We start from the raw sequence: 24,817 nt of genomic DNA, 5'->3' as shown, positions 1-24,817 counted from the left end.
ACCATGAAGGATTACATAGGAGCTCAGATTTCTACAGTTTCTTTGAGATGCTTCCTAACTTGAGTCATCTGCTCATATCTATACCTGGATAGAGGCAGAAGGTGTGAGGACATTCAGTGCATCTCTTCCTGAAAGCTCCACAGGGAGCACAGCTTGCTCAAAGTCAGATCTGAGGCCCATGACACACAGTTCACAGCCATGCTCAAAGAACAACCTTTGCATTCTGCATTAATAAAAAAAAAATCCTTCAATCAAAATAACTGCAGCAAGACTGTATAACAGACTCACTCCTCATCTGTCTCAAGGAGCACCCTTCTCAAAGGGTCAGGTCCTCTTTCCCTTGTGTCTTCTCTTTCTCCACAAATTTGCAAATTTTTTTTTTTTTTTTTTTTTTTTTTTTTTGCACTACTACTAGATGTCAGGCACTTCCTTTTTAAGTACAGCAAGCCCTTAACTGAGCAAGGGTGGTAGACTGTCTGAATACTTGCCCGTATAATTAGCGGTACCTAGGATATGGGAGTGAATTCCAAATTCTCACATCCTTTCCTGGCACTTACTTTAAGCAGGTCACTTGGCTTTCCTTAGGTACTTTTGGTACTCTGGGGGGAAAAGAAAGACTTCTTACTTTGAGTTGGACAACCTCAGATAGCTGCTAACAAGAGAAAAGAGCAGTGAATATCGCAGAGCTGAGACTAGCAGCTTGTGCTTCATTTCAGGCTCCTCTTCAGGTTTAACTCCAGTTGTCAATTTGGTCAGTCATCACATAGATCATAGGATTATATTTAACCCAACATAGCTACACATTTTGTTTTGTTTTTGGTGTAGAGATACACTGCTTGACTTTAGCTATCTGTAAAATAAGTATAAAAGCACACATAAATTCAAGAGAAATGTTTCACAATGATTAATTTACTCATACAAGAAGAGCATTCAGAGAATTTAATAGGAGACACTAAAACATGGTTAAAAAACCATTCTCATAAATGTGATTTCTTTATTACTTTTTTCTTTCTTCATATTTAAGCTAAACACATCTATTTAGGTTCATAATAGGGAGTAATCACTAAAACAACTAGAAAAAGGTAGTTAGTTGACACAAATAGTTGAGGTGGCTGTCTGTTTATTTAATCAAAACTGTTGAGGGGCATCTCACTAGGGTTTTAATGGCAAATGGCAGCAAGCAGTTAATCAGAAACTCTGCAGATGCTGGAAATCTTGTCCTGAAATGCTTGCACCCCGTGCACATGCAATGCTTCTGAAGGTATGTCAGAAGGAAGCAAGTCCACTGTGTTCTGTTTGTAGCTATAAGGAAATTCAATGAACATTGTTTAGGAACTGGAGGATCCCGTAACTAATTGCTAGTACTGCAAAGGACTACATAGAGGGCAAGCACATCCAGCCGTGATTTAATGTAAATATACGGGTGATGAATGAGCAGTGTGGTCATGGTCATGGATCTTAGAGTGGTTGTGAACCTTGCAGTCACATTTCCCTTTCTGTTCAGGGGCCAACATGGACAGAGTGATCTTTTCAATACGCAGAGACTTATCCTGAGTGCTAGCAATAAGATTTTGTTAACCTCATTACTACTATTTCTGTTATAGTAGTAGTAATGAGTAATGGAGACAAAGACAGGCAAAGGGAAGTAAGGCAGAGTGCAAGCCCTTTTTTTAAACGATAAAAAGGAGAAAGATGGAAAAAAATCATTCCTAAACTAATTTGATGTATCTTGTATGTACATATTTTAGTTACTAGAAGCTCATTTGTCGCCTTGATACAGTCACAGAGTTGCATGAACACAAAAACAAAGCAAATTCTTTGGAAATAAAATAAGGTACTTAGATTTTGCATCCCCTTAATCCCATAAATAACTGGGTCCTGCAATTATTTCTCACAATGTCAAGGCTTCACACTGCACACTCTTAGTGCAGGTATGAGCATTTACTATTATAAACATATATTTTAAGAACAATAAGAAAGTGATGAATTGGCCACTTGCAGTTTTCTTGACAGCAAAGTGCAGTGGTAGCTGCAGTGACCAGGGGATATCCTGGTTCCTCCCTGCAGAAAGGTATTCTGCGCACGTAATAATTATTCATCTATCTCACTCACACTAAAGGCATCGGCAATGCAATTTTAGCCTGATAATCAAGACCATATGACAAAAACCAAGGCCATTAGGGACCAATTTCAAGTATTCTCTGCAAGACAATGATTTTCCAACTGCACTTACATATGCTGAATAGTTACTTCTGCACGACCGCACCTGCTCTCATTTATGTAACCCTCCATCCTCTCCCCTTTTTCTACCACTTCCTTTCTCATAATGCAAAGAAGGAAAGTTTCAAAGGGTTGCTGGGTTCTTCCTAGAAACAGATTTGATTTATTTATATTTCTGGCTTGCCACATGCTGTGAGCAAATAAGAGTCTGGCAAATGTAAAAGTTAGTTTGTGCTAATGTCAGATCAAATTCTACCCTCAACAGACTTCATGGGGCTGCGATAATGTAAGTGGGAGCAGAATTTGTCCCAGCACTTTCATTCTCTTCCTATACATATTCAAATTAAATGAATATTTGGGACAATCTCTTCTGCCTTCTTTTATACATACATAATTCTGTCCCAGCTGCGTTCTAATCTCAGTTACACTGGTGACTTCCTTGGAGGTTTTCTTCTGGGTTTATGCCAGTGCTGCATGTCTGAATGAGATGCAATGGGACTATTTACTCAAGAAAAGCAAGCAGAGTGTGGCCCTTAGTCTCTGGGTCAAGTCTGCTCCACTGTAATAATTTTGTCCTTTAATTACTTTCTGCTTATTTCTGACTGTACCGTTTCAGTATCAGTGACATAATAATGTTGCCTTTGAAAAGACTGTAGTGTCACTATAAATCAGAGTCCCATAGGATTAAAGACTTCAGTTGCCAGAGGGGAAAAAATGCCAAAATTATTTTAAAATTATAGAGGGTATAACTCAAAGAGTCTAAGCATTTTTAATTTAAATGCTTCTAAGGAAATGAATTCATCGTCCAGCTTTTTTAGAGATAACACAAAAATTAAGAGCAACAATAAGATCCACTATTAATGATGTAACAATCTTTTCTGGAAGAAAAATAGAACCTATAAAATTAGCAAATAGGAAGCCAACAAGCCAAGACTGCAGCAGGAAATGACTCTGTAATAACATACCACAGATCCTAGTCCAGTAAACCTTTATTTGCATGAGTGATCTGTCTCACATAAGAAGTGCTATGGACTTCAATGGTCAATTCTTACAAGTGAAAATTATTCACGAATTGGAATAGGAGAGTATAAGATCAGCTTTCGCCTTCTCTGTCAATGATCAATCATCTTGCTACAAACACTCCATTCAAAGTTAAACAATAGATTTTTTTAAAATTGCAAAAAAGAATCATAACAGAGGATTTGGTCTACAAATCCATTATTAGAATGAGAAGAAATACTCCTGGATCCTGTCCTTGTTCGTATATATTCTAGACCTGTAATTTTAGTCGCATTTTATAATAATTTAGGGCAATGACATCAGGAAGATCAATGTAGCTACATCCTATTATTGAATTAATCTTGCAGTACCTCTGGTGTCTTCAATAAACTACAGTACAGAATCCAAAGAAGAAGAACCTTGGCTTGCTAGATGCAGTCCTAATTTTTGACAAATAAATATCATGGTGTCTGGTAAAAATGACTATTTGATTTTTGAATTGTTTAGCTGTTGGCATGGCTGCCTTCTGTTCCCATCATAAGCAATATTGCCCAAACATAGTCTTGATAAAAATTACTCACAATAGTTCAGCAAAATTAAAATGAAGAGTAGGAGTGCCTATTTTGCATGCACTGTATTAGTCCCCATAGACACAGTAAAACATATCATATCTAAAGTAATCACACGGAACATCCTGAAGTTATCTGTAACAGTTTTCCAAATTTCAAGGGCCTTACCAAAGTACCTAAAAAATTCTATAAACTTCATTTAAATGTCTTAATCCAACTGAACCCAGAGGTCATTGATATCTCAATAATTTCAAATTAAAAACATTCAAAATTAAGAAAACAAAAACTGAACTGGAGCAGAATCTCCTCTAGAGGTTATCCTCATTTTAAAAGAAATTACCCTGCCTGACTTTTTATAAGATAATTATTGCAATTGTTTTGTCTAATTAACATTGTTTGAGTATTATAATGCCATGCTATGCATCTTGAATAAGCAACAATTAATAGAGCTTTGTTCTTTTGACATCCCAGAACACATCTGAAAGGAAAACCTGGCTCTAAAGATTTGTTTCTCTGGCTAAACAGTGTCTTGAACATGGCAGAGGTAGGACTCAAAGACACTGCTGCAAACAAGAAACAAACCAGGGACATACTGTCAGTAGAGATCTTAGAGACTGATCTAATCATTTCATTCCCTTACCACTCCTACAAATCTAAAACATACTGGAAAATGAAAGCTTTTTCTTCCAAAGACTTTGGGGCTTGACCAGAGAACACGAGTTTTACATATGTCATTCCAAAGCCTTCACTGGGATTACTCTTGGTTTCTATCAGTGTAAGCAAGAGCAGATCAATTTGCTGATATTTCAGTTTTCATTGAGGTAACAAAATTGATCTTTATCAGTTTTCATACAGACTGCTAGGGCAGGATTCTAATTTCAATTACACCGACATAAATGTGGAGCAATGCCCTTGTCTTGTACTTAAGAATGTGCCTTTAAGAAAAGGGAACACTTTACCTTATTCTTTCAACATTTCCATCCTTTGAAAATCGCTCTTCTGTGTATGGCCAGAGACAGCTACTTCATCTAGTTAATAAAAAGGATATTTGAAGAATTTAGAGCAATTGCTCAGATTCACCTGTGTACTGATCTCCATGAACCTGGATCTCAGGGACAATTTGAACACCAAGATGTAAATAATCCATTCTACAAGACAAGACAGCATTGGAAGAATATTCCTAAGTTATGGACAAGAGCCCTTTATGGAATTTTCCCATGTCAGACACTGTAACACAACCTCGCAAGAGAGATACTGAGCTGGAGACCAAAATAGCCCAGGAACCAATCCCACAGTACCCACATCTGAGGGATCACAGAGCCCATCACCAGCAAGTACTTGGTGACTTGATATATAAAGGATGAGACCGGACCAAACCCATGAAAATCTGAACAACACTTTTCCAATGTGATCACCATCCTATGAGATCCATCACATCTAAAACAGAAGTTTATTGCCAGGTCACTGGCATATGGGTGGGGTCACTGCAGTGCTTTCCAGTGGGTTTGCTTATCTTCAGGTATCTTAAACTGGAAGGTAGAATGGCCTCTGAAATAGTTCCTCACAAATCTCACCAGATAGTTGTCCATTAATTAAAATCAAGAATAATGCAATCTTTGTGAACATGGAGCCATGAACATATCTCACCTTCATAAAACTTATGAGAAAATGACCACAGTATCATTTGGATTTACTCTCTGTAGCCTAGAAAAATAATAGAAAGCGTGGCTTGTCAGCATGTCACCATTTTCCAGCTCTACATTTATGAAAGAAATAACATTGGCAGGAAAATAATACAAAAATGTATCACACACACAGGCTGCAGAAAGATATAATGTTATTTTACATATTTGATATAGAGCCTAAATTAAGCTGCAGAAAAGGGGCCATGAATCTTCACAGACTCATTATCAAGCCTCCCTAAACCTCAGATACAGGAAAATACATTTCATAAACAAAGACCCAATAGGATTTTAATAGTACAATAAATTTCACTGACGTTCACCACGATTCACATTTCAAAATATATATTTAAAAACAAAGTTCATTCAACACAAAACCAGATTTTGAAAAGTAGAGTAGCACAAGCATATGTTATACCTATTATGCTTACTGTAGCCCATTTTTGACCGAATTCTTCAAATTACCACCTTTCATATGGTAGGCTATAATTCCATAGCATTAAGCATAAACATTCTCCCTTACCTCTCATTTCCTATCCTGGGACACAGACTCAGACCATAACGCTATTCATGAACAAAAAATTTATTTTCCATAGTACGCTGAGACAGCAAAACAGATGAAATCCTTACTCCTATCACTGCACAACAAAACCATCTCCACTGAGCCTCTTCTCACCATCCACCAGGTGCTGCCTTTCAGATCTGATTATGAGTGACTTGATGACCCACAGCTGAGAAAATCAGAGCTCCTTACCCCTTTCATACATCTCCTAGCAGAGGAAAGTTTTACAGAGTTTTAAAGAATGGAGACAAATTGTAGAAGCATCTTAAAATAATTTCTTTTCATGTTTTGAACAATCTTAGAAATGGTGAACTCATCAGGTGTTTCTAAATTCTAGAGAGATAAGGATTTTCTGTGTAGGACATTCTTTTGTATTTTGATGTAACTGAACCTGTGCAGGTGAGACTGCCAGCCAGCCATGAAGGACAGAGTGCTTTGGAAGGAAACAAACTACAAACATGAGTAGTGTTCCAGTTTTTCCATGTTCACAGGAACCCCAAACCAATGAGCTTTGAGTCAGATCACTTCAAAGCCTAGCAGTGCTAGATCTTTAAACAAAGCCTCTTTTTTTTCTTGTCAGAGCCACCTTTTCAGTGCAATTCTTCCATCTGCATGAATTGTTAAGCTGGTATCTGACGTCAGAGTAAGCAAGTGCCATCCGAACTGGAATAAACTCCTCAGCTCATCTGACTAAGCCTATCGAGGGCCTTCAGACGGTAATACCATTATTGACCTGGGCCGAATTCAAATGCATTTGGAGTGCTTGATATTTATCCAAATTATGCCCATTGAAAAATCTCTGGCAGAATACAGATAACATCAAATTAAAATGTATCATTATAATTACTTCAAAGAGATGCCTAGTATAGAAATAATTAGGTTAGTAAATATTTTTAATTGAATTATGATTTTTAAATTGTGTTAAAACTACAGCTTGCATCTACAGGCATTGTAACAAAACTAAAATCCTAAGAATTCAGGGTCTGAATATGAATATTTGCATTAATCTAATACAGTTATTATATCATTAACTCCAGTGATGTAATTCCAAATTTACACAAGCACAATTAGGGCCAGATCCAAGATTCAGTAGATCAATACAAATCTTTCCATGTGCTATAGTAGGCGTGATAAGGCCCTGAGAAAACAACTAGACCCCTAGTACTGTATTGCCTAATAGGACTTCTCCTGGAATGCTCTTTATCTCCCTAAAATAATGCTCATGCTAATAACTGTTATTCAACTATAGTGAATGTGAAAACACATGTATGAAAGGAAGTAGATATGAGAAAAATATAAAACATAGGCATAAATTCTATCTGCCTTTAGCCAGAAATATTTAAAGAACTTCAGAAAATCCCATGAAGGTTTTTTTTACCACTTCTGTCTTTCACTGAGATTTGATAATAGTCATACCAGTTGGAATTTTTTAAATGCCACATGCCTTGTTGATCAATTGAATCAATTCTTTCTGCTAGCGTATGAAAAATAAGAATGTTTTAAATACCATACTGCTTAAGACTGTAATTTACATTTATAAGCCTCTTTTCTTTAAACAGCTTGACACCTTAAACATAAAACTGTGTTTTACAGATGCTCTCCTCTTTTAATTGAAATCACATCTCAGGTCGAGATCACCACTTTCCTTCTGCTTCTCTAACCTCTTCTTGCCCGAAGGCCTGTAACTTGTGAATTATTTAACAATCATATTTGCTGCTGAAAATTGATTTCTGAGAGAATCCATATTGATTGAGATATGTGAGACTAATGAGTTTGAGGTTAAGGTGTTTAGGTATCATTATCTCTGATAAGTTTTGAACTAGAATCTTCATATTTTTGCATCTCTGTCAATATTCAGTTTTATGTTATATCCCTGCTTCAACCCATGCCTATCTATTAAGATAAAGAGCAAGAATGAATAAACATTTTAGGCAATGTCTGATGTGTCTCTAGTAGTCTCCCAAACATGCCTCACCTGTGAAATGCCACAAGAGACTGGGGATACAAGCAAAGCTTGGCCAAACTTTTATTTTAGACATCAGCTAAAATAAAATAAGTAGCTGGTGTGAATGGATGGCCCCCACTTGAGCAAAAACAGTGTGTATACGTAAAGGATCTGTCTCAGTGTGTGAGACTTTATTTATATTCCTGTATAACACTCTTCTTCATTACCACAAGGACCCTTGTTTTCAAAAAACCCCAAAGCAGGCAAACAATAACAAAAAAACCCCTCCAGAGTACTTGACCTTGGCATTAGACCCTGTTTGGAGGGGCAGATTTCAAATCAGCTATACGTATGATTTAAAAATGATACAGTTCTTTAAATGACCCAGCTGGAAAAGGATATTTTTGGTCAATGATCTATTTTTATTTCTGCTCTGCTGTTTCTCATGAAGCCAGATGAAAAAGACCCATCCTTCAAAGCTAGTTTATAGCTTCTGAATTAGCATTTTCAATTCCTTTCTCTGGATGAAATCTACTACCATTTTGTTATAAGGTTTATTTTAGTAAGGAAAGGGAACAAAACACTTTGTAGGTTAGTTTTGCTTGCCTTTAAAGGTAAGAAACTACTAAGATTTTCAAAGGTTCCTTTTAAACAAGTACCTAAAAGTTAAAATAAGACCTATGCACTGCATTACAGTATTTAAGACACGTGTTTAAACTGTTGACTACATCCATTTTTGTTAACAAATTTATTTTATGTCACTCTTAATCAGTAGAGGTATATTTTTGTTACTATTATTGATTTTGCAGCCATGCCAGTTAATGCTATTATCTTGGATAGTACATTCTGAACAGTTACCCTTACAGACATTTTAAATAAAAACAAACATCAATTGGGAACTCAAAATGAAATCAAATCACTTTATGAACCTGAAAGAACAACCTTCATGCTATGCTGCATAGTCTTCTTTGAATGACCTATCTTTTTACCCAACTTTGAGGATACATAGAATAAACTTGACAAACTACAGGGGAAGAGGGCACACTTTATTTTTAATCAGACAAAATTGAGATACTGAATCCTCTAATTATTCCTTGTTAAATGAGGAACTGAAAGTTCTCATGATAGATAGTTAAAGATTCTCAGATATTACAACAGGAAACATGATCTAAACTTGAAGATGAGCATACAGGCTTTATCTACATTAAGATAAGTCAGCAATGCCTGGCCAAAACTCAATGATTTTTTCCTAATCAATATGCAACTATAGACAGATCTCCAAACTGAACTTTTACTCACTGGAGAGACATTGAGTAACTGCTATCTTAATAAGTTAGACTTGTAGAAACGCAGGACTACAGAGGATCACATTTTTCTGGAGGGTGTGTCTCATAGCAGTTAGCTACCTGCACTTTGATGCTGTGCCCAAAATCCCTGCTCTTCCAGTCCCTCCAAACTGCTTTGTTCTGAACACAGACTACCTCTCACAACACTTGAGGGTCAGCACCCTCAAGATAATATAATTTTAAGGTAGTCAGGACTACTAGAAGTCTGTTAACTATGGACTCATTTAGCAAACTCACATGTATGCCTTATCAGAAAAAGAACTAATCCCATCTCAATAAGACTGCTGGGGCAATAGTAATATGTGTGAATCTGCTAGCTGTCCCGACTAAAATTTAACTCAAGGAAATATGGGTGTTGACCTTAAATAGAGGTCTGTGCTCAAATTAATGTTTCTATCTTCATTATTATTTCATCTTTTTGACCAAAGAACTAAAAACAAACTCAGCTCCAGATTTTTACCTTAATAAGGAGATTTTTATTTTTTTTCAAATTAGCTTCTTGTGTCTAAATCTTTTTTTTTTCTTTTTTTTTTCTCTAATATTAGTTTAGTCACAGCAGAACACCCTAGAGCAGATCACAGTTCAGTATTCTAGATGTAGTAATTTTGTGCTGATTAATACATATCTATACATATATGTATGTGCGTGCATGTTTGTTCAGAATATTAATACTTTCTTAACAAGAGGTAAAGAAAATCCATAAGTGAATGTTAGATAGCCATAAAGGGCATAACGAGTATACCTTTGTCCTCAGATCAGAATGAAGGTAATGTCCTATATTATAACATGAGGAACAAAGGATGGCTATTTTCTCATTGCTCACTTCACAGTAGTATGAGGCTAATTAATAGATGGGAAAGTGAAAACAGGCAGCATTATTTGTGAAGCTAATTAAGATATGTGGCAGAAAAAACATGTGGACAGGCAATTTCTTGATTTTAAAGGTTTGTATAGCAAGACAGTTTTATTAGTCAACATTATAGGTTTTTTTAGTCCTCAGATACATAGTTGTGAGATATGGACTCCACAATTAATCTTTCAAAGGCTGACTTTGATTTATCTCAGAGGGAGGTTGGAGTAAAAAAGCAGATGTGTATTAATAAAAAAAATAACAAAAAACAACAGCTTGTTCCCTTTAGTTCCTGGTTACAAAACAAGTGCATTGATTTGATCTTCTAAACCTGTTCCTATATCCTCTCCATTTCATCTATTACCGAAGGAGGTGGGGAAGCGAATCTAAATGTCCGTTCCATTTAATTCCCCACAGATTTAAAATGCAAGGAAATTCTCACAACGAAAAAGCTTTGGTCTAAAAGACTTGTTCATCAGCACATAGGAAGTCTGTGGCAGAGCCAAGAATAGTGTCCAGTTCTTCCAAGCACTTATTCACTGCCTAAATCAAGAAGCACAACTGTAACAAAACCTATCTGGAAAGACTGGGGTCTGAAGAGATCTTACTCAGTGTTAAGATTGCAGATTTCCAGATACCATTATTTTCCCAGACAGCATCACTTGATTCGGTGTCTTTTTTTTGTTGTTGTTGTTGTTCAAACTGCAACAGTCAGTTTTGGAAGAGAAAGTCTAACAGATTTTAGTTTAAAAAAAAAAAAAAAAAAAAAAGCTCAATGCATTAAAAAGATCAGTGAGATGGACTATTCAAAATCTAACAAAATGCTGTTTGAATCCTTTATTTAGAAAAATGAATCTGTGACCCAGATACCTTAGGAACCTCTTAGATAACTCAGTCTGTACATCTTCCAGGTGACACAGTATTTCAAGACCTGTCCAATGTAAATCCTGAGGTATACTAACAATGGGTTTTTTATTGTTGCCTGTACCATACAGCTCTCTGCTCAGCGGATACCACCTACCTCCATGCTAGGAAAGGACTGGAAGCTTTGAAGGGATCCATAATACACATTCCCACAACAGCTGAAAGCAGAAGACGAGCATCCAGCCAGTTACCTCAGTTCTGGTCCTGAAATATCACCCTGCTCATTTTCACACTTACGCAGACATAAGCCTACCTGGGCTAAGGCTAGTAGGCCTTCCTGCCTTCACAGAATCACAGAATGGTTTGAGTTGGAAGGGGCCTTAAAGACCATCTAGTTCCAACCCCCCACTGTACAGAATCAACTAAACCCATCAGCTGATGCCACTGAGACCACAACAGCACTATTCTTCATTAACAGCACATGCTAATTGCAGTTATGGGACAGGTTTGTGTGTCACCACCTCCGTCACAGACTACCAAAACCATCCTGTGTGTTGCCTGGTGCGTTGTTCCTCTGTGGAGATGGGATGAAAGGTAAAGGAGGGGGCAATGTGGGTTGTGGATGTTAAATAAACAATTTTTTCTTACAGCAAACCCTGGCACCTGTTCTCCCCATGTCACGGCCTGTGATGACTTAGTGTCTACCAAGCATGACCAAGCGATTAGTGGAGCCGTGTCGCTGTATCTCAACAGTAATGGGGCTCTCTTTCCATTTGCCTCCTATTGAACTCTAAGCGCTCCATTGGCCTGTGCATTTTCAGCTTGATGAATTCATTATTCTCCAGCTTTTTTTTTTTCTTCCTTTTTTTTTTTTTTTCTTTTTCATTTCTCAGGTCAGAGCTTTCCCCAAAAACCAAGTGGCTCTTTTTAGCTTTAAAAAAAAAAAGTAAAAAGAATATATTTTTTCTCTCTTTCTGTGGAGATGTCAAAAAGTCTAGCAGTGACTTATTTGTTCCAAACAGCATTTCAATATACATTTGGATCTATGTATATTAGACAGCAAACAATCATGACACTCGGCTTATTTATTTATTTATGTGGAAGAAAAAACATGCAGTTGTCTAACATCCTTCAACTAATGATATCTAGAAAATACATTTTTGAATTCAGAGGCAATGGAAGCATTCAATTCATATTTCCTAGCAAACAAATGAGACCACATAAATAAAATACAAAACTATTCAACTATCATTAAAAATATGACATTCATCCAAAATAAGAAATGCAGCAATGTGGCTGTTGCATTTTGTCTTTAAATATTTACATGGTATGAAAATACGATTAAGCTACCTGATGTCTGAGTTTTTCTGGAGATATTCTCCTTTCCACCTCAAAATTGTGCCTAGTCAAGCAGAAGGGTCTTTGGTCATTTGTCTGGCACTTTTAGACATCTAGAGGCCTTTTTTAGGGCATAACTGGTGCAAAACACTCAAGATAGTTATAAAGAAATAAAGGCGTATTACATATACACCAAAGCATAAATTGTTTTTAAAAGGCACAGTTTAGGAATGCTTCTGTGCTGCGCTGTAGCAAAGCCACAACTGAGCTTGGTGTTTAGCACTAGATCTGCTATAGTCTTTACCTTTGTGACTCCATTTTCTCCATTAGAAAAAAAAACATTTTTCCACCTTCAAATAAAGTGATCGTTATCTGTTTGTACTGTAGAAGTCTCTTAGATGAGGTCCCCATTACACTAGATGCTGCACAAACACAGAACCACATGCTATTATAATGTGGGAGTGGCATGCTTTTAATACTTTAGGTAATTTTGAAACTATTAAAGGGAGGAGGTATTTAAAAATTCTATTCATTTCCTTCATTTAAAAAAGAATGAAGTTTGAACAAATAGGTTAGGAAGCTATTTCCAGAATGTCCAAACTTCTTTCGGATTCTGAAGACAGAAACACTGTATTGGTTGCTGTCAGGGTAATGGACAAAAAAACAGCAATACCATATTCTTTTACTGACTGCCACCAACTTTAGATCTTTTCAAATTGGTTAATTTCACTACTGTTCAGCTTATTTACCACTTAAGTGAATACAGTATATCATGGGCACATAATATAGTTTAAAGAAGATCCAACCTAGACAGATTTTAACTAGTTTGAGGGCAGGAGTGTTCATTACACTTGATAGAATTTGGAAGTGGGGGAAAATTATCATTTTTTATTTATGTGCAAATTTGACATTATTGTTAACATATATTCCCCCAGAGCCTTGGATGGACATATTTTGGAAATATCAAATCAATAAGTGATTTAATATCTGTCAAGTGCTTTGGGATCTTTGCTTGAAACGAGTGTTAGAAGAGCAATATCTTACTCTCGACTCCATAATATGCAACCGTGCCTTCTATTAATACTAGAACCCTTTGGAACCATTATAGTTTATCAGCTAAATACATATTTTGGCACATTAACTAATTTTTGATTACCCAATTAGACTTTAACAGCCCCATCTATCATGTAAATTTTTCTTAATGTGCAGATTATGGACCCAATAGAACTTAATGGAGCTCCTTACAGTGTTCTGAGTCAATGCAGCTGGCACATGGACACTAAGGAAAGTATTTTCCTCCCAAGTGAGAATTGCACACCTATCTTCCCATGTTGCTAATGGGTGCTATGGCCTAAGAAATCCCTGGGCACTAAGACAATACAAGAGACCCAAATGGGAGCCAATTTATACCATTTTATATGTTGGCTCCCCTACACCTCCACTTCTGACACTCCACACCAAAAGCACATCCTCTACAGTCAACTGAGCCATAACTGCACAAGTGGAAACTCAGGACCATTTGATCAGTACCTGCTCTTGAGGTAAACCATGGCAGCCATGAAAAGGTTAGCCAGTGGATAGCCAAAGCAGTGAGAAACTGCTGGAGGAGTCCTCTTCCCATCAACTACAACAGCAGACAGAGGTGTGCTGGAGATAGTTCTCCTGTGCCTTGTGCCACTGGGCACTTCCTACCTCAATCCATCTTCTCCCAGAAAACAGCACGTGGGCTGTACTCAGCACTGAGTCAGGCATTTTCCTCTTCTCTTATGCAAGAAGCATAAGTACTATGCCATTTTTCTTCTCCACTATACTGCCCCAGCTAACGTCCCGATCCTCACACTCTTTGCCCTTACCTGCCTGTGGGAGAGAATGAATTCCCATTTCCTAATGGAAGCACAAGCATTTAAAAGCTGCTGGGAAGGAAAAGATTACTTGGATCACTGGGATAACTGTTGTGGAGAATACAGACAGAACAAAGCAGTCTACAGAGCGCTAAAACATTTAGGTAACAAATCTGCACCCCTTAGCCTAAAGGCTTAATGCATGGCACAGGCTTAACACTACCCACGTTTGGCATGACAATGAATACAGAACCTTTGCTCAGAATCAGCAAATAATTAACTGTTAGAATGGAAATGCAGAAGTACAGTACAAGTTCTGCTGAGCTGGCTGCGTGCCTGCATCTGCCAGAACCTCCAGCTATGTGGGGAGCAAACGGGGCTCAGCCGAGAGCAGATCATGCTCTGCTGCTGGAGGTGAGGCAGATTAACTCCAAAGAAATGTGAAAAAGGATGACTCCATGCACAGAAGAGCAAATGTTTTCCACGTTAAAGTAAATAACTCTATAGTTATCTGAAGTACCATTGATTAATTGAATTAGTTTTTGTATCTCTCATTTCTCCTGGCCTTGACAGTGAAACTACTCAAGCTGCTCTCGGTTAGTTTCACTTTCTCTCCTTCCGTACAGGCTGTGAGCACAGCACTGCAATGCTTTTACAACATGAAAACATTTCTGTTTGCATTCCTTTACTTCTATGAAAAATTCCTTTTCTATTGCTTCCGTGAGAAGTAGGTTTTTAAAAATTTTTATCTTTCCTTAGAGTACGCCTTTAACAAAGCATGTTTGTGACTCTTCGGAAAATGAGATTCTCATTTTCTGCATGTGGTCTCACTCCTTCTGTGCTTCCATTCTTCCCCAGCACCGTCCCTCCCTGCTGTCTCCCTCTGTATACACTCAGAGCTGGCAGCAGGCGCACTCAGCCAGCCGCACTTCCCGGCACTCCTCCATCTGATCCCTCTCCTCTGTCTGACAAGGATTTTGGAGGAGATCTACCTTGGATGTAGCCTAATGGGCAGGCACCTCAACACCATTCACTACGTCAGCAGGAGGGGAATAATTTGATTTTTTATAGTCAATTCCCACTAAGAGTCATAACAACAGACACCACACCACAGCTACTGTTGGAAGAAAATGAAATCCATTTTAATCAACCTGTATTTAGATGGTGTTGTCCTGCTGCTCCCTGAATTTTGAGCTACAAGAAGATTTGACTCATAGAGATCTCACTGCTGACTTTTTGTTATAAAGTTCATTTTTTTCTTAGTCATCACTCCTACCTAATTTATTTTTCCATCTCATTTTGGGAAGCTGGCCTTCCTGGCAAAAAACTGCAGATGGCTGAGAAGGTATATTTCTTTCACTATGCTTTGGTTGCACAAGGAAAAACAAATGAAGGTATACATTTTTAATCACACATAGGGACATTTCAGCTATGCCAATGCACGTTGCGTTTTGCCCTTTATCTGCACACATTGCGGGCTGTGCTCAGATCCCCACTTCTGCCTTTCCAGCTGCAATTTGCACCGATGAAACATGTGCCTGTAATTTGGAGCCACAGAACAGACACAGGTCATGGCAGGCACTGCTCTGCACAGCCACCCACGCAGCTCCAGGGACAGCCCTGACACCAGGTCTGTGTCTGTGCCAAGCCGTGAGCACAGAGGGTTACACATAGGCTGTCCCATGCAGTGGAGGCTCCTCTGGGAAATCCCATCCCCTGCGCCTGCATTGCTGCTACAGCAGCTCTGAAGTAGGCTTGGAATACAGAGAGTGGCAGGAACAATTTAGAAAGTTTGACTGATGCTTTAAGATTTTTTATTAGGTGCAAAGTATCACTTACTCTTCAGTCAACGGTTTAAATACGGTTCCAGAGGTGGTAACTAAAATTATTACCTTCTATTATAATTGTGCCCCATTTGAACCAAAGGGCTCTGTCTAGTTTCCCCTATTCACATAGAACAACAACAAAAAAAAAAAAGTATAAAAAACCCACCTCAAATCCACAAGTATCATTTCGGTATTTGTGGGCAAGACTTATGGGATGCAAGCATTACAGTATTGAAGTTTTCATCAGTGCTTAGTAGTGGACTTAGTAGGAGACTCAAAGCACTGCACACCAGGAGTACCATTACTTCTGCCTTACAGCAGGGGAAATGAAACACAGGACGCAAAATAACTCTCCAGATGGGTATGATCTCCCATGCCGTTATAAGAATCCTAAAATCACATGTGAATAAAGGAGAAGGCAAGAACTTAAAAATAAGTTCTATGAAAAGAATTAAAGAAAGGAAATATAATTCCCACGGAAATTAATACTGTTTTTCCAGTGATTCTTCTGCAATAAAATTATCTTTCCCAATCTTTTGGGAAATCCTTCAGTGTTTTCGTTTATTTAGAATCAGGGAAAATATTAAATACAGGAGTTAGCACTGCTGCATGTAGAGGAGTACAGCCCCATTGATCAGAACAGCACTTCCTCAAGTGGAGGAGCTCAGCGTCCCACTGCGACATGCAATCATTACAAAGGCAATGGCCAATCACAGAAACACCAAACTTATACGAAGTAAAACATTAGCAGCCAAATATTAGATACAGAAATTCTTTTTCTAGGTTCTTCCTCATAATGCCAGCCAACACCTCACCTACCAACATCTTGAACAGAGTCCATTATGGATGAATTAACCGAAAAGTTTGTAGTTCTCTTTGTGGCCTTCCCCCAAAGATAAACATGAGGCACCATTAGCAAACAAAAGGTGCACAAATGCTTTAGAATCGCTCTCCCCCATCTCTCACCTTAGCTGCCCTATGGAACATGCAAACCTCAGGGCTCTGGCCTGGCTGCGTCTTGCTTGCCTTTGGCCTCAGGGAGCCTAGCTCTCCCTTTGGAGGCTCCTTGGCCTTTGCCTTTTATCGATTTAATGAATGTGCACCGACACACCGCCCAGCTCATTCCTCTGTTGTAAAGCATCGGCAGTTACTCGCTTTGGACTTTGCAGCTTTTCATAAAGAGCTTTTCACCCTCCTTCCTCTCCTCTTATACATACCTTTGATCACACAGCTTATTAGCAACTTTGACAATTAAAGGCTTATCACTGAGTAGGTAAATCAGCATCCATTTAGATAAAGTGGAGCAGTAACACCTTTCCAAAACTGCACCTCAGATTCTGCATCAAGTAGCCTCAGTGATTTAGTCCTCTTTGACATTTGATACCTCAGGTTACATCACTTAAATGAAGCCCTTAATTCCTGAGAAAGAGAACTCTTGATGAGAAAGTGCTGGTGTACTATTCCATATTCCTATTCCTGGCTGCTGCATGAAGATAGTACATCTTTACAGTGAAAAACAGCTGGCTCTACAAAGCTGCTGTCTGTTGACGAGTACATGCTTGGTTTGCAATAAAATACCGATGACTACTTTGTTCTCATTCAAAAGCACCTGTACTTGAAATATCCATCCTGCAAAATGTAGGATCTATCTGGAGTCAAAGGAAGAAACTATATACCCCAAACCTGGGCTTCAAAAGAATTTATGCACCTGTTATAAACAGTAATCTTGAGAATCCAGCTGCTTTCCAACCCTGAAAAAAGCATGAACTCCATGTATTTTTCAGTCTGGGGCTTGAACATACACCAGCACCTCACAGCTGCATTTCTACACAGAGTTCAAATTGTGTCTGAAAAGACTTGGTCCAAGCAATGTATAATGTGACAAAACCTATATAGGAGCCACGAGCTGCCTCTGCCTGTGTTCTTAAGCAGCAGCATTCATGCTGCCAGCCTAAAAGCAACATGCATCAGCATGGTCAGAATTTGCCCTGGCACAGAAAGCAACCCAGTACTGCTAGAATCAAAAATCATTGCCTTGTTCTGCCGATGAGAACCTGCTTCATGTAAAATAAAACTCAAACAGCATGTTTTATCAGCTGTACTTCTCTCTCCACATGGCAGGAGGGTGCTCTGAGTCAGCTCCCTCTGTGTTTGTTTCTACATATCTGAGTGCTCCTTTGTACAATGCCAAATTAGCGCATAAATGCTAAGCACCATCGCTGGGCTGACCTGTAAGGTCTTTACTACCTCTGAAGCCAGGGACCTGGCCCATAATTAGTTTTGAAGCCATTCTCTTTATTCTGACATCTGCTGCACAGTGTAAAATAAGTTTGCGAGTAAAACACAAAGAACTTAATAATGAGTTGGACAATTTTCCACCTCGTTTTCCTATATTTAATCCTAACACATATCAGATATCATCTTTTATGTCTAGGACTGTATTACAAACTTCTCCATTATTCTACCTTTCCTTTGCTGCTTTGTCACAGTACATCACCTAGCCTTTAGAACACTAGGTGCTAACTACTGCATTGTGCATGATCCCAGTCTCATTGTGGTATGTCTTGATTTAATAGAGAAATAAAATGATATAAGGTCGTAAGCTAAGACTATCATAAAGTGCATTGCAGGCACCCTATACTTAAATGCTCCCATGCTGCCTCTTAACTTCAAGTGAAGCAATTTGCCTAATGCCCATAGAAGTGACACAATTAATTCCCCTCCCTTAAATAATCCTAACCTTTCCTCTCTAATGTGCCTCCATAAAAGAATGTTTTCTAAAATAAAACTGATTTTGAGAAAAATCATAGCTTTAAAAACCCTAGCACTGAAAATAATGTATCAAAGTCCTTCTTGCATTGTGTTCAGACAATCACAGGAGATCCCCTTCTAAAGTGGAGACTAAACCCCACTCCAGTATAACGAGCATTGTAAATACACTCAGTGGACTGCACGAAAGAGGCCTCAGCCATGAACAGCAACCTCAGCATCTTTCTGTTCATGTTTCCTGCTAAATACTTACAAATGAGTCGTTAAGTTTGGAACCTTTGTCCTGAGAGTGCAGTGCTTCCTCGTTACTCAGCAGTCTGATATTTGCCACACCAGTTGATAGTTGGCTACATGGAAGAGGGTCCATAAGTGCCACCCCAACCTAAGAGGCAGTTTTCATTTCATAAACTTATATTTGAATCATTTCCCAGAGGAAAAGATATGCAGTTTTAGGTGTATTTCTTCATGCAACATACTTTCCATACGCCCCAAAGCATGGTCATTTTGTAGTACAGTTAAAAAATTGGACATAAAGTTCCTATACATCAGTCATATGTTCACAAACAAGGAATGGGAAACTACCTTTCTACTTGACTGTTCAAATCAGGCAAAAAAAAACAAAAAACAAAACAAACAAACAAAAAAAACCGTAAAAACTACCATCAGCTTTCACGGGAAGAATTTACGGTGTATCAAACAAAATGTTATCCAACTGGATCATTTCCTCGCAGTGTTTACTAGAAACATCAGCTACTACAGGAATAAAACAATACCTTTTTTTTTTTTTTTCCTGGAGAAATTAGGAAGCATTATAGAAGTTATCATACTAGTTTCTCAATGAGATTTAGCTTCAGAGAAGAAAAAGAGAAATAAATACTGAGTATTTCTCTCGAAAATTAAAGAGTTCCCTAATCAACACATACTGGCTAGTAAATATATTACCTGACATTTAACTCAGTTACAAGGATGGGAAAAGTAAACCAGAACATGTCAAATGTTCGTTCATTCACACTTGCTACTAGACTTTAGACACCATAACACTGAAGTTAACAGTAGGTTCATGATGCTTGAAAATACAATTATCCTCATTGTACTCATTGTATACTTTAACATTAAACAATATAAACTGTGCCTGGCATGAACAGTGGTTCACAAAATGAGCAAAACAGGGACTTGCATTTATAGGCTAATGCCAGTTCCATGCAAGTGGAAGTTTTGCCACCAATTTCAGACAGTGCAGCATCTGCCCTCGAGCCTTGATAGAAACAAAGAGTGTCAGCAGTTTACCAGACCTGTCTGGATGCTGATTCTTTCCAAGGCCTTTTCGTAGACAGAATTATTTCAGATGAGCAAACCATCTGTTTTTCTCTTGACTCACTGGTAAGCAAATTGGGAAGTCATCACCTTCTCACAGCCATGATTCTTAAACAGATCGTTATACACTAAGGCACAGAAAATGGTTTTAGGAGTGTTGGTAGATGTCTGCTGTACACCCCTGTGCCACCACACGGGACCATTCACACATCTTTGCCATTCCTCACAGATATTTGTCTCATCTGTTCTGAAAAGCCTCACAGAGATGCCACAACTAGCTCACTTGGCTTGCACTGGTGTTTCATTTTATCCACCTTTGAAGGTTATTCCTAATCTGAATTTCGTTTGGTTCAGTTTAACAAACTGCTTCTCATGCCCTCCCACTTCTCTCCATGTACACAGCGAATAAACTTTTTACTTTCTCTTCTCCCAGACTTTTGTTCTTTTACCACCCATCATCTCCCTCCAACTTCTCTTTTTCCCAGGCTGAGCACTCCCATTTCCATCAATACTTCCTGACATGTCAAATTCCTTATCATTCTCATTGCTTTTCCTTTGTACTTTCTCCTAATTCTCTGTATCTCCTTTGAGGTGCACCGCCCAAACCTGTGCATACTTACAGATGAACTCCAAACAGAGTTGAGAAGAGTCACAGGAGAACTTTGCTCCATACTCCTCACAGGCTACTTTTATTTTATGTGTTCAGCCCTTACTATCAATAAATGTTCTTAATTTCAATGTGCACAACATTTCTTCTGTAGGCTTCACAACTATTCTTAATTAACTGGAAGCTTTAACGCTGTAAACAGCATTAAATTAAAAGAAGTCATACTTAATTGGGTATCTTCATCAGCCTATACCCAAAAATGACAGAACACTTCAGGATTACTACCGGAAATATGTAAACACAGACATACACACACAGCCTGAGTACAATTATCAGAGACTTAATATAATCTGTATTCAGATGCGATGTACAGAGATAAATAATCTACAAATACAACACCCACATACTGAGTGAGTCTGTAACTGAGAGGTTTATCTAAATGATTAAGAATGCTGCAGATTTTGTAGCATCAAAAAAGAAAAAGGAAAAAAAAATAGTTAGCTGAACATAACTACAGTTAATATCTGATTCCCTTCTTTTACTGTCCCGAGTCCAGATAAATGTGTATGTGGAATATATCATACATACTTAACCATGTCATATTGTCAGTTTCTCCTCCATGTAAACATGTTCATCTCCTCCAAAGTCAGTTAAAAAACATATATAATATCGATACGTGTGTGTGAGCCCATGGTAAATCAGGGTAGAATAAGGCGCCCGGCTTGCGCCAGGTAGTTTTGGTAATAGAAAAACAAGAAAACACTAATACGCTGTAGTTACCTACTATGCAATAATTATAATGTAATTATATTGTAATTACAGTACCTGATTATCAGTGTATTGTAAAATAAACCGTTATCAAGGTTTTCTACTTCTATTTACAGTCGTCTGTGATAAAGACTAAGCCTTCCCAAAAATGCATGATAAAGCTTCTTATCACAGGTTTTAATGCCTCTAATAACTACTGTAATTCTGTATGATTTAGTGCTTTGAATAATCCACCAGGATTTTTCTCTAGATCTTAAAAAGGATTGCAATGTGTACAGAGGTGTCGGAGTGATTAAATTTACAGGACACTTACCAAAACAGTGATAAGAATGGGTGTTTAATTAACACATGTACACGTTGTTCAACTGTATGATCATGCAAAGATGGAAAGACCTGCATGAGACCCCTACCTTCTTTCAAAATGTTAAAAAAGAAAATTAAACAAAGGATTATCCTCACTATTCAATATACAAGCAGACATTTTGAGGGCAACAGAAACTCCAGGCAGCACCTGAGTGTGGTACCAGCCTGCCATTTGTGTCAGCCAAGGTCCTGTACTAGCTGGACATCCCAAAGAGAAAGGACAAAGCAGCATGTGTGACTGTACAGGAGAGTTTACCAGCTGAGGCTGGATGCACCACTCCCTTGGCTAGTGGATAGTTCAAGGGCATTGCATTTCTCTTTAGCCATAAAACCTGAAAATACCAATGCTTTTAGGGCTCATTGATAAAAGTCATTACAGACAAAATAGCTAAATGTTAGATTATCATACGTTTTTGGATTCCAAGTCTCCAAAAAGCACACAGGCACTCTCTAAAATCCCTTTTCCCTCCATAAGTGGATTTATGAAGTAGCCAAGGCTATCCCTTGGTTTTATAACAGATAAGTAAATTTAAGTTAAGCAACAGAGCATGCTAGCAGACTAACCCCCAACAGAAAAGAGCAGCAGACTCATCCATATAACAGGCCCTGGAAGACAACCTTTATCTCCCTAAGGAAGCTTTCTATTTAAACTTCGCCTGACATTTTGTCCACTGTGATGCTGACAAAAAAAAAAAAAAAAAGTGAGAGATCTAAAGGTGTTAACACATATGATCAAAAGATGAAAAAGAAGTCAAGAAGCTCATGCAACCCACATTCCCACTGGGGAAATAGCCTTTTTAATATTAGAATTGTTTGTACTTTGAAATGGAAATCCCAACATCTGCAAGTGCATGCAGTTGAAGCCCAAATGGGCAAGTGCCAAAAAGGAGCAGGGCAGGAGAACAGGCTTCAGCTCCATTAACAGAAACATCAGCTTTGTAAAAGCGATTCTTAATGATCTCAAAGACCTCCTGATTTAGTATGGGAGACCAGTGCCACTGGTTTCTTTAGCATGAGTCCCACGTATTTTGCATCACAGTGCTGGCACAGGCCTGAAGAGATGAAGTCACTGCTTGACCATCATGGATATGTCTGCTCTGATCTGCAGTGCTGTGCAGGGGCAGGCAAATACTGGAAATGGTGCAACTGCGTTATTACCGTGCTCTGCGCAGGCTTTTATACCCTGGTTCTCAGCAAGACTAATTATTCTAAAAGAAGCTTCATGCTACTGCAATTATCCTGCTCCCAAAACCTGAGTTACATCATTTAGGGCACTGTGCTTTGCTATTCAGGCAGATCTATGCAGCTTTATTTTTTGCAACAAAGATTGTACTAGGGAGAAAAAAAGATACTTAACAAGAACGAGCTCAGAGATCACTAACAGGGCTGAACACTTCAATATAACAGGAATAAGCAGTAGGCACAGATGGTGTCAAACATCACACGCTCCTGAGTTTGATCAAATGGCCAGTGGGCAAGCAGAAGAGCTTGCCTACCTCATCCCTTCTCTATAGCAGATGAAGGTGAGGGAACTTCTCTTTCCTTCTTTTGCTAGCAGCATTCACTTTGCAGTGCGGGGAGAGAGACTAAGGTAGAAATTTCTCAGTGCTGTCATCAATAAATGACTTAGCCAGCTCTTGGGACTCTCAGAAAGTATCTGAAACATAACCACCTCTTGGCTGGCTACTCTGTGGATGGGCTGGCAAACTCACTGCCATCCTGTGTGAAGTTACAGTTGTCCTATAGGAGAAGAACTGACACTTTTAGTAAAGTATATGGGTTTCTCCTTAGCACAACCTTCCAATCCGAGCTCCAAAAAAAAGGTAGAACACCATTTTGCAGGCTGAAAGGAAAAACGCAGACATAAGACTGACAGGTTACCTTTCAAGAACAGGATCCTACAAACTTTCCTGCAAAGGTTAAGAATACTACTACACATGTAGAGCTTGTAGAGAGAGGCTAAAACTCTGCAAGCAATGCACTAGTCATTCCCATTATGGCTTGCACTAAACATTCAAAATGAATCAGTAGCACATACAAAACTTGCTTGTCAGTAGGATGGGCAACGGGTCTGAAAGCCAGTGCAAGTTCATCACATGCTAGATACGACATCTCGACTGACCTGTGGGTGAAGCTGAGATGGATTTTAATCAAAGTCTTCGCTTCCTGGGAGAGAATTTACAGTAGTAAACATTATTTAATATCCCCATTAAGGGAGACATTAACAAATAAGAAAAAAATAGCATCTGCTCAGTGACTCCAACGTTTTCATCTGTGCTTGTTCGTGCCTTCTGTGCGTCAAGACTACTAGCAGCTTCCAAATGTGATGGTTAATCACATTTTTGTTACATTTCAGCACAAGATGACGAACAATTAGATTTGCAGCTGAGAAATAGGGGAGGGGGAGGAAAAGAAAGACAGAAGAAAAGCTGCCGCCTCTTCAGCCAAATGACTCAGAGAAGGAATGGCACATCATCGTCTTCAGACCTCAGAAACTAAATCATTTGTGAAATCTTCAGAAATGTAGATGATCTAGCTAACTACAGCGAGGGTGGTTTTAAACTCAGATAAAACAATCTGTTGTAACCAACCATGCACCATCTTGAAGTTTATCATCAAAAAAACCCCAAAACATTCATGTAAGAATCTCTAGCTCGCTTTCCTTTAAAGAAGCTTGCTTACCTTTCTATCCTCCCTTTGCTCTTTGCCTCAATACAGAGACAGGATATCGTGGAAGGCACCTGAACGGATTTCATCACAAAATGTAGGCCATATCCTTCGTTAGCACAGAAACAAAAAATGAGCTTGTTTTGATCTAACTCTGTGCATTTAAAGAATTACCAGCAGAACGTAAAACGAAGCAGAGAGGTCTATTTAAGGTCTCAGTGTTCCAGCTATTTTTACCAAAGCTGCCAGGGATTGCAGTGGAAAGGCAGCTTGCTGAATGGTGACAG

The 24,817-nt window shown here is 38.4% G+C and overlaps 1 protein-coding gene and 1 long non-coding RNA gene across 24 annotated transcripts in view; both read right to left on the bottom strand.

Moving 5' to 3' along the window:
• Positions 1–24,817, bottom strand: part of ESRRG (estrogen related receptor gamma) — a 384,103-nt gene that overhangs the window by 293,038 nt on the left and 66,248 nt on the right. Inside the window, exon 2 of one of the 23 annotated variants that reach the window (NM_001396741.1) lies at positions 23,986–24,029. The exons of the other annotated variants lie outside the window; for them this stretch is intronic. The gene's annotated coding sequence lies outside the window, so the exon portion shown is untranslated. The remainder of the gene's footprint in view (positions 1–23,985; positions 24,030–24,817) is intronic. 23 annotated transcript variants of the gene reach the window in all.
• On the bottom strand, positions 361–20,834 carry LOC124418341. The gene is made up of 3 exons (XR_006938676.1): positions 5,994–20,834; positions 5,436–5,492; positions 361–4,816 (listed from the first exon to the last, which is right to left on the bottom strand). It is a non-coding gene; the product is annotated as an uncharacterized LOC124418341 (long non-coding RNA).

Source organism: Gallus gallus, chromosome 3, assembly GCF_016699485.2.
Source record: "Gallus gallus isolate bGalGal1 chromosome 3, bGalGal1.mat.broiler.GRCg7b, whole genome shotgun sequence".
In the NCBI taxonomy this organism is placed as follows: domain Eukaryota; kingdom Metazoa; phylum Chordata; class Aves; order Galliformes; family Phasianidae; genus Gallus; species Gallus gallus.
Note: the sequence above shows the minus strand (reverse complement) of the source record. Positions and strands in the feature narration are given on the sequence as shown.